This window comes from Trachymyrmex cornetzi, unplaced genomic scaffold (genome assembly GCF_001594075.2).
Source record: "Trachymyrmex cornetzi isolate Tcor2-1 unplaced genomic scaffold, Tcor1.1 scaffold127, whole genome shotgun sequence".
NCBI classification, from domain to species: Eukaryota; Metazoa; Arthropoda; class Insecta; order Hymenoptera; family Formicidae; genus Trachymyrmex; species Trachymyrmex cornetzi.
In genome coordinates, this window is record NW_017295839.1 from 1,196,709 (window position 1) to 1,211,151 (window position 14,443).

Here is a 14,443-nt window from a genome sequence, read left to right on the forward strand (position 1 = left end):
AAAGTGTAGCTGGCGGCGATTCACCGTTGCAATCCTTGAAAAGAATAGTGAGAAAAACTGATATTACGGACCGTGCAATAACGTGTTTGGTAGAGGATATATCCGGAGCTTGCTGCACAATAGCGTATAATGAGCGCAGAACGTTCTTCTCTGAGAAGAAGTTATTTTATTTTGCGAGGTTCGAAGTGACTCGGCAGCAACGAGTCAGCGACAGCTTTAAACAAAATGACGTTGTCGCAGGGTCTTTCCTTCTGCCCAGGACGGGATTCGTACTGAATTTCGTTCTCGACATTTTTAATGGGCACTCTCCTCGAGAACGGTGCGTCGCGAAGAATAGCGAAAGAAACTGTTGTGAAAACTGTCGACGACAACTAACGAGCGACATCACCGTAGCGTATTTCGAGCATGACGTCGCAGGACGTTATCCCTCTGAGAACGAAAACTAGAATTTCCGGTCACCGCCGTGATACAAGACATAATTTCATCCTACGTGTTTACCTGTTCGTTTACGTTCGACGAAATGTAATAATAATTTTATGCGAGTGTCGATTACGTTGGTCCGCCACATTGTTGAAAAACTAATCAAGAATTCGTTGCAATTTAAAAAAAAATATAAAAAAACCGTTGTGTAGAACGAGTTGTGTAGAATGCAAATGCGTCTGGCCGCAATATTTGCATCGTCGTTGAATTTTTGAGCGTGAGTACACACGCTCGTGTACAAACTCTTTTCGTGAAAATCTTCGAATCTTTTCAGCGGTGCCGCAATATCGCAATAACATTCTTCGCGAAAAGTTGCACACGAATTGGGAGATGTTAACAGGGAGAGTTTTATACTATTTGCTACACGCTTATGCCGCTCTCGCGCAGAGCGACGAAAAAGTAACGCATGGTCGGTCATCGCGGTGTTACTCCATGCTCCAATCTTTTTTACTCGAATGAAATTACACATACTCCGTACGTGTACATTTTGTTAGCAAATAGCGGTGCACGCTCTTATAACCGAGTATTACTTTGTTGCGGAATACCTCGTTTACATTAATCGTAACCATCTTTTACCTCCTTAACAAAGAAAGGAAAGTGTGGAAAAGAAGGTACCGTGTTATAAAAATACGATGTAATTTTTCCTGAAACGTGTATAATTTATTCCTACTGTGGAAACTGGCTTGTGAATTTTTCACTATAAAACTTACTTTAAGAATTGAAAAAAAAATCGAAGGAAAAGAAGAAGGAAGAGGAGGACTGAAAAATGGTTCAGATATCAAGATAGCATTACGCTTAATGAATAATATTATTTTCTAACTTAATATTCTTCTTTAAAGTATCTATACTTAAAATATTCCCTTTTGATTTCAATTTGATATTATTTCATGTGATAATCGTTATAAATTTCTGATACAGCAATTATGAAATCTCCTTCATATTTTATTAATATGATAAGGATTAAATTTTTTAGATTAAAAAGATTCAAGCTGAAATTCAGTCGCGATTAAAATGGTAAGTGCCTCTTGGCAGTGGAAGGATAAGGGAGTCTTGCTGGCTCTTTCGTGGCTCGTCGCACGTCAAATTACCGGCCGTAAACGGCCATGCGGGGATTATAATTCGCGCGACGTAGCCGAGAACGCATTTGCATGTGCCCGTGAGTGCCCAATGCGAGCTCATTAGTCAATGTCACTTCGGTTCCTGTAACCGACCGGCAACGTTTGTGAAAGAAAGAAAAAAAGAATCGTCGCTCGGTATTCTAATTTGGCGGTGAGTCATGCATAGTTCTTCGTGGCACGCGGCTGTCCTAGTAGCCGCGAGCAAAATATGCGCATTCGTTGGTACGTGAAAAAATTCGTGAAATAATAAACGTCCGTCGATCCGAGTCGGTCGCATCTCTTCGTGATTGAACGTTTTGAAATATCCACATTGTATAACAACTTTTACTGTATTTTATAACAATATTATTATAAAAATACATGACTGTACAAACGTAAGCTGTGGACAGAATGTTAATAAATATAAATATTTTATGTTTGATTTATTAAGCTTTTTTTCCCTTAGGAGAGCGATGCGTTACTTTTTTTTCAAATTGAGATTGTTTTTTACGTATAATATAAAAAAAAATATTCGCAATTAGTTAAATTTCTTATAAATTCTTATTAAATATTATAAAATTTATTCGTTAAACCATGTTTAAAGTAATTCGAGGTATTCTAAGGAGAATCTAAGGTAATATCAAACCTTCCTTCTTTTTCATGCATATATGCGCACACGCTGCCAAGAGAACATGCTCGAGGAATAATAAACTAGCATGATAAGAAAGTAAGGCTTGTTGTGAATCAAATTTTTTCTCGTTGTAGATTGCTAGTTCAAAATAGCAAGTAGCATAAAATTCATGTCAAAATTATTTTATTCATTACAGTGCTTTTCGTAAAGTTTATACTAAACGAAGAGATAAAAGCAAAATCATAATATATTCGTTATATTTTGTAAATCTTATCCGTTACATTGGAATTTTTATGCATTTTAAACTTTAATCAAATATAAATTCAAATTCTACAGAGTATTGCATATCAAAAATATTAATATTTGAATGTAAACAAAACAAAATTATATTATAATAGTTTTAATTTACATGTTATGCAGCACATTTGTAATTTTTTTATTTACATTTTTAAAGATTAAAGAAACAGTAAACTATGTAAGTACAAACGTTTAATAAGATTTGCAGTTGAAAGTTGACAAAACGGACGATCAATCGTTATAGATATCTTTTCGGTAAAATTAATACATAGCAAACGGCAACGTCGGAAACATTTTTTCCGCTGAACTTGGATTTGATCGGGGATGACGATATTCCGAATGAAATCAATCGTACTTCCCAACTATTCATACTATTTCTGTAAAGCGTGCTTCCCATACTATTCATACTATTTCTGTAAAGCGTGCTCGCTGTCTTCTTTGTTAAGTTCTCCCGGGGTATTTACTTGGAACAATTACCGAGCGATTTCAAAGTGTAATTGGATCCGCATGAATTATCAGTGTACATCAAAGTCCCACCTCCTTCCCTTTGATCCAACATGAGCGTAGATCGTCAATCACGCTCGTACAGCTGGAAGTAAAGCCCTGGAAATCCGTGTTTCATGAGATATCATCGAGTCCTAATCAATTATTAACATCGGAAATGTCCTAATTAGTTTCGATATGTTTAGAATATAGTTATTATTATACAACAAAATTGCCAGACAAAAATATTCATTATAGACATTATAATTGTGATTTGTCAAGTTAGATGTTTAATATTTTACGTGTAAGATTTAATAATACGAACTTAAATTATCGCCACGTCTACGAAATATTTTATTTTTCAGAGAAAAATTTTTTTCAACCTTCCATTCTATTCTGTAACTTTTCTGTTCTTTTTTATATTAAAACGGATATTAAAAATAATAAAAAGGCGCTCCCAGAGAATTACTCGGACATTATGAGAATATAAAGTTACGAATAAAATACTCTCTTCTCGTGATATATGCATAAAATTTTTAATCGTCACAAATTAGTCTCCAGCCGTGTTAAACATACATTTTTCTACGAGGTAATATCCGCGAGTAAAAATCTCTCTTTCAAGCAGAACTTATTTACAGTAGAAGCTATTAAAGAACTGCCGGTAGGGATGAGAGGAGGGTAAACTTCAAGAACGAAAATATTCAAAATATATTTTTTCTGATGTATGCGAACTTTTATGAATTATAAGAGGTAGAACACGGTAGCATTTATGAAGATGTATAAAGCAATGATTCTGATTGCAACGATTTCTGAGCGGTGCTTCGTGAATCACAAATTTATTTCATCACCGCTTTTTACACTTAGTTCAACGTTGTTTTAGCTTGTGTAATTAGTTTCCCATGGTTAAAATTTTCAGGATTTCCTCTGAAAAGAAGATACTGAAAACAAACTTTATTTTTTTAACTGCTACTTATGTAGAAATTAATTAAAAAATTCCCTTAAATTATTTCTTGTTCTCAAAGTTACATAACAAATACTGCATTGTTTACTTTGCAAACTAATAAAATTAATTTTTTATTTGTGTCCGATTCTTTTCTCTTTTCAGTTTGGCGGTGGCTACGTTTAATAATTCCAGCAAAGTTTAGATACGAATCGTTAAATATTACATAGCTAAACTTTCTCAGATAATATTGCTTGATTAATCATAAATCATGATAATGGTTTATTAGCTGACGTTACGTACGACAAGAATGAGCAACTTGAGAATTCTCTCCTCTATTATATTATGTCTGTTACATTAATTATCTCTCTAACGATAGAAGCAAAATTCGTTGAATTTCACCATCCATTTCTCTGAAACAGTACAAACTGAATCACCCGTTGATTTCACACATGGGATCTCGTTGACAGAGTGAACGTACATACGTATCCTATGTCCAAAGCCAAATCAGTCGACGCTTAACGACGTATGAATGCATTGCTTAATTTCACGATACGAATACGTCGGTTGATATCAGTCAATCGAAAAAATTTATTAAACTCATGGTTTATTTTCGTCTCGTCGCACATACGATCGCGGTTAATTATTGCTTGTTTTTCACAAAAGAATTACCAATTTTCACTGATAGCACTCCACTGATTTTGCCGTATTATACCATGCATCGTCCGTCAATATAAAATCATTTATGGAAATATATCTTTTAACTACATTCACAAGACTATTCAATTCAGTTTAATGCGTTTAAATAATTTCCTAGGAGAATTAATTGAGCAATTTTGTTGAAAGTCATCTTCAAAACTTTGATTGAATTCACTTTACATTTTGCAAAACTTTCAAACTTTTTTTTAAATTTTTAAGTTGCCAAAACTTTTCTTATTACAATCTCATTCCTTTTTGCTTTTTATAGACATATTTTCCTGACCTAAGGTTTTTCGAAATACTTCAATGAAATAGTTAGAACTGTTGCTTGATCGCTTTTACATAATAGCTGTTTAATTTACAATAATAGGAGTCATTGATACGCTCCATGCTGTTTAACAAATCGCCGATGCATCACGGCAATTCGTCTCAATTGAATTTTGACACGTAGCTGAAGAGCCATGTCAATCAACGATAGAAAATCAAGCGTTCGCGTAGCCACGAAGCTAATTAGGGATCGAAGTGCCAACTCGATGGCGCGTATAACTATATAGCTACTTTACATCGCGTTCATCGCGAGGTAATGATCCCTCGAATTTCAGCCATTAATCCGAGCTGTGCTGCTAATGAAAAATATTCTTCATGCGACGAATAATCAATTTAATCTATGCGGAACGAAGTCGTTTATTCGATATTGACTAATAATTTACATTTAAACGATGTTCCACGTACAGCTTTGTTACAGTTTACTAATTCTTTGTTAATTCTCTCTCTCTCTCTTTCTCTCTCTTTCTCTTTCTCTTTCTCTCTCAAGTCCCATTATTTTCATTATCAACGAAAATGCATTTGGTATTTATCGCATTATGTAACTGCAATATATTTTCATTAGAAATGCGGCGAGCTAATACTCTCTCTCTCTCTCTCTCTTTCTCTTTCTCTCTCAAGTCCCATTATTTTCATTATCAACGAAAACGCATTTGGTATTTATCGCATTATGTAACTGCAATATATTTTCATTAGAAATGCGGCGAGCTAATATATCATAATCTACGGTTACAGAGACGTATTTTAATTAATAAATAGCGAATGTATAAAGTTATGTATATTAACGATGGATGATATTTCAAAAATATGTGCAGTATTTCTAAACCGCTGTCACAAAATATTTGCAAGAGCAGAAAGATCTATGTTATTGATGACATTTTTTGTCCAAAGAAAAAGCAAATGTTGACAAGTTGACAAGTGCCACTATAGATATAGTCTGTCATACGTGCACCAGAAAATCGAAGAGATAGGAAAAAACACTGATTTTTTAACGTTTATTTTTCAATGTCAATAACGATACATTTTATGATATGAGATACAGGAGATGCCCCCCTCTCGACGATAAGCAAATACTTTTGATGGAAATAGCGAATGTAATTATAAAATTACACCTAAAAGGGCAAGCAAATGCGAGTTTTGAATTTAAATAAAACTTTTTTTGCCATATATAGATATAGATATTTGAATAAATAATATTATAAATTGTAATTAATAAATCAAATTCTCTTGACATATTTCATTAATATATTGTTCTTATAATATGTAATATATATATATATATATATTGCATATGTGTCATGAATACCAATTTTGCGTGCATTTTGACGTTCGTAATTATTAAATTAGGTTCGCCAAAAATTTGGAAATATAATTAATTAGTTATTGCTGATATTAATTAACGCTGATATAGTATAAATTTAAATAATTAAAAAAAATAAAAACATCCGTTTTATAAGTAAAAACTTTACCTCCTTTAAAACTTAAAGCGCTAAGTGAGAATATCAAGTCGTGAGCAAAACTATCTTTTAGATATGCTAACAGACGTGCGATGTTGTCAAGGTCTTTTACGAGGAATTTCTCTCGATTTCCATTTTAAAGAGTGAATTACAACATGGTGGTGCCTCATGGAAGATTAATGAACTAATCCTTCAGAGCCGACTCCCTCCCATTCCGATTTTCAACCTTGGATGTTTTCGAAAAAAAAACTATTCGCTACACGCACACACAGCCATTAGTACAGTTAATTGAAGAATTGCAAAATAAAAGCATCAGGTGTGAGTGAATTTATTAAACGCTACGTTCCCTCCGGCGGCTTTCTTCATTTTCTTGTTTCGCTACAATTTCGATTCTCAACTTTGAATGGCAGTTGCCGATTCTCTTTAGTTTCCACGACAGTTGTGTTCATAATAACAATTCTCGATTTGTCTGCACGATAGTGTGTAGCCAGAAGCGGTTTTAACCATTGTACGCGTTATGCGTGAGAATTGTGTGCTGTTCCTAGATTCAGACGAGTATAATTCGTCTTTCTACGTCGATGTGCACTAATTTGCACATGGTACACCGTCGACACTTGAATTATTCGATTTACGTTTAACAATTCAGGCCAACGCCGATCAATTGCAATCGTTTTCGACATTTAGTGACGATGTCGTACGATACATCCATATTAATAAATGCTTTAATATATGCATTTGATTATTCACGAGAAGCATATGTAAATGGTGATATTGCAAAGACATTAGAGTCTGAGATATTTGTATATATATTCTGTTATTTATAAACGTATAAAATAAATCGTCAAGTTTGAGGTAATACAATTTTGATTGCATCCGAGATTGAAATCAATTTCTGATTTGCGCGCTTTAATGATAACTTATAAATTACAGTAACTAATAACAATTAATGAACTGTACATTATAATTGTTAATGTAAACAGATAAACATATATTTAATATTCTTGAAGTAATTGTTATTAATCAGATTTGAGAGTAATAATAATTAGAGACCTTCAAGTAACTGATCACTCTCAACTACTTCGTGACAGGGTAATCATAAAACATGGTGAAACATTACAACTAGATATTTTTATATAAGATATTACAAACTAATAAAAATTTTTTGCCGTGTCTTACCGGACGAGATATTTTGATATTTTGTGAACTTTAACGGAAAATAGCCTGTAAATATTTTATAGTTGCACTCAATTAATTTACATTTCCTATATACTTCGCAATACAGAACGAAATATTGCTGTTATATTTGTTTTGAGTAATTAGATTCTTGAGATCTCTAATAATATAATAAATTAGCATATTATTATATTTATAGTGAATAATGTGAATGAAAAGGATCAATTTTTTAAGTTCATATACTTATTTATGAAAATTAGAAATAATAAGTAGATTAATAGATGGGTTAAACAAATGCGAATAAATAGGTATATTGATTTTGAAGTTTAAACATAATATTTTTGTCCCACGTTTTTATTTAAATTATTCTATATTTTTCTGTGTAATGATAAGATTTTAATTTTTCCTTTCCGATATTAATTTCAGTCTTTTGTTTTTTTATTGCGGGCGAAATTACGCAAAATTTATTCTCCGCTATTGAAGGAGAGAACAAGCCGACCGTTGAATATTTTAGTATTGGGAAACGCATGGTGGGGTTGTGCAAGCAGCCTCGTTGATTGTAACTGCATATTTTAGATCGTAAACTCGTTAAAACTCACTAACCTTGCTGCCGGACAGAACATTTGCCGATGTCTTCCAGAATTGAAGACACCGAGCATTGTTCGAGACCAAAGCGCTTTATTCCTATCGTTCCTCTTATTCAGCGTCCTCAGATTTGTTTGAGATCGTATACTATTCTATTGCAATTTCTCTCGCTTCTGGAATTTGTCGTCTTTGCAATCTTCAACAAGTGTCTACGCGATCAGTTTTCTCCGTATAGTATTTACGTGATTTTAAAAAAATTCGATTACATTTGTAATAGAAGTTCGATACAATGTAGATTTTTACTATGATTTCAATAAAATTCAATATTGCTTCAGAACGAAGCTGAAAAGAAAATTTTTTATTTTTCTAAGAATATCTTTAGAAAGTAAAAAGAGCTTTAGCATTTTTTGTGTACAATGTGCTGTTTGGATTTCTAATAAATACTCCTTAAAGATATAATGAAATAATATTCTTTGCTATATTGACGTTTGACGCAAATTTTTAAATAAATGAATTGATATGAATAGATTATCTAATCATTTTTCTCTTTTGATTTTACTAAATATTACCAGACGCAATATTGCAATTGCAACGGCATTTACAAATCATCTCGAGATCGTCAAGTTCTTAACAAGTGGTCGAGTCTTGGTGAAATGTCTATCAACTTCAGGTGCCAGATATTACGCGTAACGCCAAGCTGGACGTTTAGCAACCAACTGCCGGTTGCAGTCTTAGCTAGGTTTGCGTTTATATATACAACACGAATAATTAAATCCTCGAACTATACATATATAAACGCGATATACTAGCCTCTTGCACCAATCATTTCTGTAAAATAGTTTGATCGATATCATTTATCTGTTTGACACATATTCGTTTTGTAGCTTGAAAATTATTGAACAGTATTTTAAAAACACATATTATTGAAGATAGACGGATAACGATGCACATGTTACATTTCTACAATGGTTACTACGCATCACTCGCGTCAATTGTTTCAGTTACACCCGTTTCTATCAATATAGCCCTTACATGGCCTATCTAAATTTTGCGATTTAAAAAATTTTTTTTTGTTGAGTCCAACATTGAAAACTGATGGTTCAATTCAAAAAAGGAAACGTTTCTGAACATTAAAAAAATATGTTTCAATTTTTACATGGACGCAGTGAAAATTTGAAAAAAAAAGATGTTTAAATCATATTGAGTACATATGTATTTTCCTCTTTTTTGTAAAAAAATATTAGAAAAATGGAAAATAAAGTGATCCAATGTTTTTGCAAGATAATAAATTATATTGATATGTTTATTGACAAGAATACCCAAAAAACTATTTTCCAAATAATTGACTCATTTATTTATATGTATTTATCCCTACGATGTTTAGCAAGTGAATTAGAATCCATGATCTGAAATAATAAAAGTAGCAAAAAAAAAACATTACAACGATATGTGCACACTCAGTGTATCTAATAGATTAATCATACTGATTCAATCTTACAAAGTTTTTTTGTTATATAATAAACAAAACGTTGACAAAAATATTAACTAAATACAGTGTTGTAAAGTATATAAATACAAAGCACAAAAATGAAAACTGAAAATTGATAGTCATCTTGTAGTTGTTATAAAAGGTAATTACTTATCTGTGAAATATTACATCACAACCACGATGTTTCTATATTTTGCCTTACTGACAGTAACAGAATGAACAAACTGAGCAATAAACTAATGCAATCGAGTCAGACAGACAGCCTGCTGCAGACTTACTGTGCTATCTGTGTTGAATTCACCGTGCAGTTCCACAAACAGCGAATAGGTTATATTGGGTATTAGAGTTACTTTATAGAGTTACTTTAGATTAACTTTAACCTCGATTTAATTTAGTTTTCAGTTTTTCCAAACATTTTCTAAAAATTATAAAAAGATGAAGAGTAAATTGGACCGAGATTAAAATTAATCTACATTGGTAAAAATGAACATTCATCTTTATTTAAACTACAGCGATTAAAAAAGGATTAATATATACATAATTTATCTCGATATTTATATATGTTTCCTTTCTCGTGCCAATATTTTTTTATTTCTTTTTGTCACGTTTTATCTATTAATTCATTTAAAATTGATGTTTTTTTTTAATCCGACTGTAATGTAAATTATTCATATTTGGAACAGTTTATATTTCACTGGATGCTGTAAAAGAGTTTATTACTTATAGAGATTCATTCTTTTATTTGTTGATCCATTATAAATGAACCTACACACGGGATTAAATATGCAGATTTCCTTCTGGGACTTGTTATTTCAGAAAAAAGAGAAATAAGATGTGTACTTGTACTAAAGAGAAACAGAAGAAAAGCATCTCGTTTATTCTAGTCTGCGAAAAAGCGATACTTAATTATCGAGAGTACGCTATTTATTAGAGAATAAGTATTTTTTTCTTTCATTGAAGTCCGAGGTGAGAAAGGAGATATACTACGCTAATTTGTTGCTTACGCAGGAAACAACTCGTTTAGTAAATTAAGAGCGTTTTCTTCAAACTAAAATATTTTTATATATAAATAGCAACTTTCATATATTTTTATATTACGCATTATAATATTAATTTAATATTTTGTCAGGCTAGCATATAACATTAATTCTCACTGAAAAGATTAATTAGAATCTACTAGAATTTAGTTTTGAGAATTAAATGAGATAGGTATTTCTCTGTAGAACTCTGCAATTGCGATAATATATTGCTACCTCTTTTTCAGTACAGATAAACTGATCTCTATTTTCAAAGAGGAGTCCCATATATTTTTCAACTTAGTTACTATCTTTTTCTAAAGTTTTCATTCTACGAAATCCACCGCTAGGTCAGTGAACAACAATAAAGTAAAAACTAGTAAAAGCTCGCTTTTTGAAACGTTTTGTCTCTTTTGTCATTAACATTTTTTGTGAAGATTGATTTATTTTCTAACTTATTCTTTTTAAGCATCGAGAAATATACACATGGATCTCAACTTTGATGGAACAAGTCCCATCACGTTTTCCCGACATTCTTCGCATGCGATTCTTAAGGTGGTACTCGCTGAGAAATGACTTCCTCGCGTCAAACGTTCAGTGGGAACAGGAAGCGTGTATATGCGAATAGATGCAACAAGGTGCAGTCTCGTAGCAACAAATTCACTAGTAACTCGAGGGGAAAGTTTTGTATTCGTACATTTCCTCTAAACCTCTCGCAGGTCCTCGCTTTATCCGTGCCACGATAAATTCGCTTCTGTTGACGCGGGAATTGAATTCCCTATAGCATAGCCGAGGGCATAGCCGAACACAGAGCCATCGAACTTTTTCGCTCGCATGCAGTCTTCGAGCTAACCATCGAGATCTTATGATCGAATAAGATAGAAACTGCCGTGATTGTCGCGATTTACCGAGCGATTGATTCGAATTCGTGAAATTCGTTCGTCGGTTATCCGTTTGAATTTTCTACAACAAGTCCGCCCGTTACAGTTGTAATTGCGTTGCCAAGCTTGGAATGCTACCGCATTTGCGCCGATGCATCGCATTACCAATGCTACTTTGACCCGAGATAACGAGATACTCTAGCCGAGATAGATCGTCTCGTTTTAATATCGGATTTCAGGATTATGTACGAATTGTGGCGACGAACATGCACAATAGACTTCAATTTGATTCAAATCGTTGCTCTCTCTCTCTCTCTCTCTCTCTCTCTCTCTCTCTCTCTCTCTCTCTCTCTCTCGTGCGCGCGCGCTTCTAGAAATTGTATATATTATATATACGTATATATATGTATATATATATATGTGTGTATGTTGTGTGTGTGTGTATATATATATACATATATATACGTATATATATGTATATATATATATGTGTGTATGTTGTGTGTGTGTGTATATATATATACATATATATACGTATATATATGTATATATATATATGTGTGTATGTTGTGTGTGTGTGTATATATATATACATATATATACGTATATATAATATATACAATTTCTAGAAGCGCGCGCGCACGAGAGAGAGAGAGAGAGAGAGAGAATAGGAAATAATGTATAAGTATTGAATAGGAGATAACATACAAGTATTGAATAAGAGATATAAGAAATAAATTTTAATTAAATTTTAATTATTATTAATTAATCTCTCATTACATAAGTATATATTAATACGCCGAATTATTAATATTCAAATTATTTAACGTATGCAAATTCGACAATATAGTTTTGTAATTCAACGAATGTATGATGTGATATGGCGCAATCAACTATTTTTCGGGTTGTGCTTATGAGCTTAATGAAAATTACAGCGTCGAATACAGTGTCGAACAAGTCGATGTGTATGTAGCGGCGTACCGGTAGCTGAACCATGCGGGCACGCAACCTAGGCAGCACTTTGATCAAGGGATGTGGATGTCTCGTACCGCGCCGCTGCATTGCTCAACCGTGCGCGTACAATGCACGCAGACACATCCTACGCGCGAATATTGAGACATATGCACGCTCGATTTACGCACTCCTCTCCGTGCACTCAATCACAGGCGACCGCCGATTGGGAAGTGCACCCGGGCGAAATTAATGAAGCCCCTTCACAAATGAATTCATGGGCGGTTCCCCCGTTCGCTCGACTATGACTATGGTTACGGCTTCTAACATATATGCAGAGAGAGAGAGAGAGAGAGAGAGAGAGAGAGAATGAGAAAGAAAAATTATATTTCTATAATTTCAGCACGAATAAGTATAGGTTTAGGATGAAGAACGATTATTTTTATTAATATCCTATACTATTTTTATTACAAAAAGCTTATATTTTTTAAGTTTTTATTATAAAAACTGTATAAAATAATAATTAACTCTAGCTATTTCTGAATTAATTAACATTAAGTAACGTTTTCTCATTTTTCATCTGCTTTATGTGGATCTAGCGTACTCTTTTAAGTTTTTGTAGATTTCTTGATGCACAAGAGAGGAACCTTTTTTTGTTGTAAAAGGAATTAATTTTTAAAAACTAACAGCATTTAAAATGAATTACAAAGAAGGATATTTAACAGGCGTAAGCGTATATTTTGATATGTACATTTTATATGTACATTTTACAGTATTTTCTTTCTAATTTATTTTATTAACTAAGCCTCGTAAGTCAATTACACTGAAATTAATGAAAGTGTCCAGACAATAGCGTCTGAAAATTCATTTCACATTTTTATCCCGTACAATTTATCGTTCAAAGAGATACATTCAGAATGTAATCGATACGTAATGGATACCATTACGTATCTATGTATTATGTGCTGTTATTTACGAGAGCGATGACTATGTAGAGGTCATGCATACTTTTAGCTAGGGTGAAAATTCCGTGGCTTATTAAAAATTCGAGTTTTCCCTCCCTTTGAACATTAAATGAACGCATCTAGCCCGACGATGGCGGCTGAAATGTGTGTATCGCTTGCCACCCTCACCAGCTACGTGAAGTGGGATGGAAAGGCTCACTGGTTCGTGTAGGGCTTTACAGTGCGGAGCCGTTAAGTGGTTGAAATGAAGCGAAAAATTATTCGTTCGCGTTCTCTGCCAGTTGCAACATCTTTAATGCATTTTTGCATACAGATATTATTGCATGTTCTCGATGAAAATTTGCATAATTCCTAATTTACGCGTCGCTGAATTATACACAAACAAGAGTGCTGTAATATTATGTAATAATAAAAACTTATGAATTTCAAGTAATTTGTAAGTAATGAAAACTTAATTTTGTTCACGTTAATCCATTAGAAAGTATTCAAATAATTGTTTTATATTCTTCATATTTCTAACATTTCTAAACAAAATGGAATTAAATGGAATAAAAAATCTTGAAATGCATACACTATAATGTAACTATCATTTTTCCACTAATTCAAATGTATCTAGAATGGTATTGTTTTACGCGTGCAGATATCATGGAACATTTCGAGTTTGTGGACAATATTTTCAATTGAGCCACTACCTATGCATATACAATATACGCATCTGTACGCGTATGTACATATATACATTGATATCTGATTTAATTCAACAATTTGAAATACGAGACTTTATATCTATCTGAGAACATTTGAGAGATACGTTTACGTATCGTTGTTTCATTTTATACATTTTATAAATACTGTTATATCTCTGCTTTTTGAAAACAATTATATAATTTAATAATAGTTTCTCATAATCTAATAATTTGTGTTTGGAAATATTTATATTTTAAATATATTAAAATTATTAATTGCTTATGTGTG

General features: G+C 32.6%; 1 protein-coding gene across 2 annotated transcripts in view; it reads left to right on the top strand.

Moving 5' to 3' along the window:
- LOC108770477 (protein eva-1 homolog C) overlaps positions 1–14,443 on the top strand; it is a 180,193-nt gene that overhangs the window by 130,656 nt on the left and 35,094 nt on the right. The window lies entirely within an intron of this gene.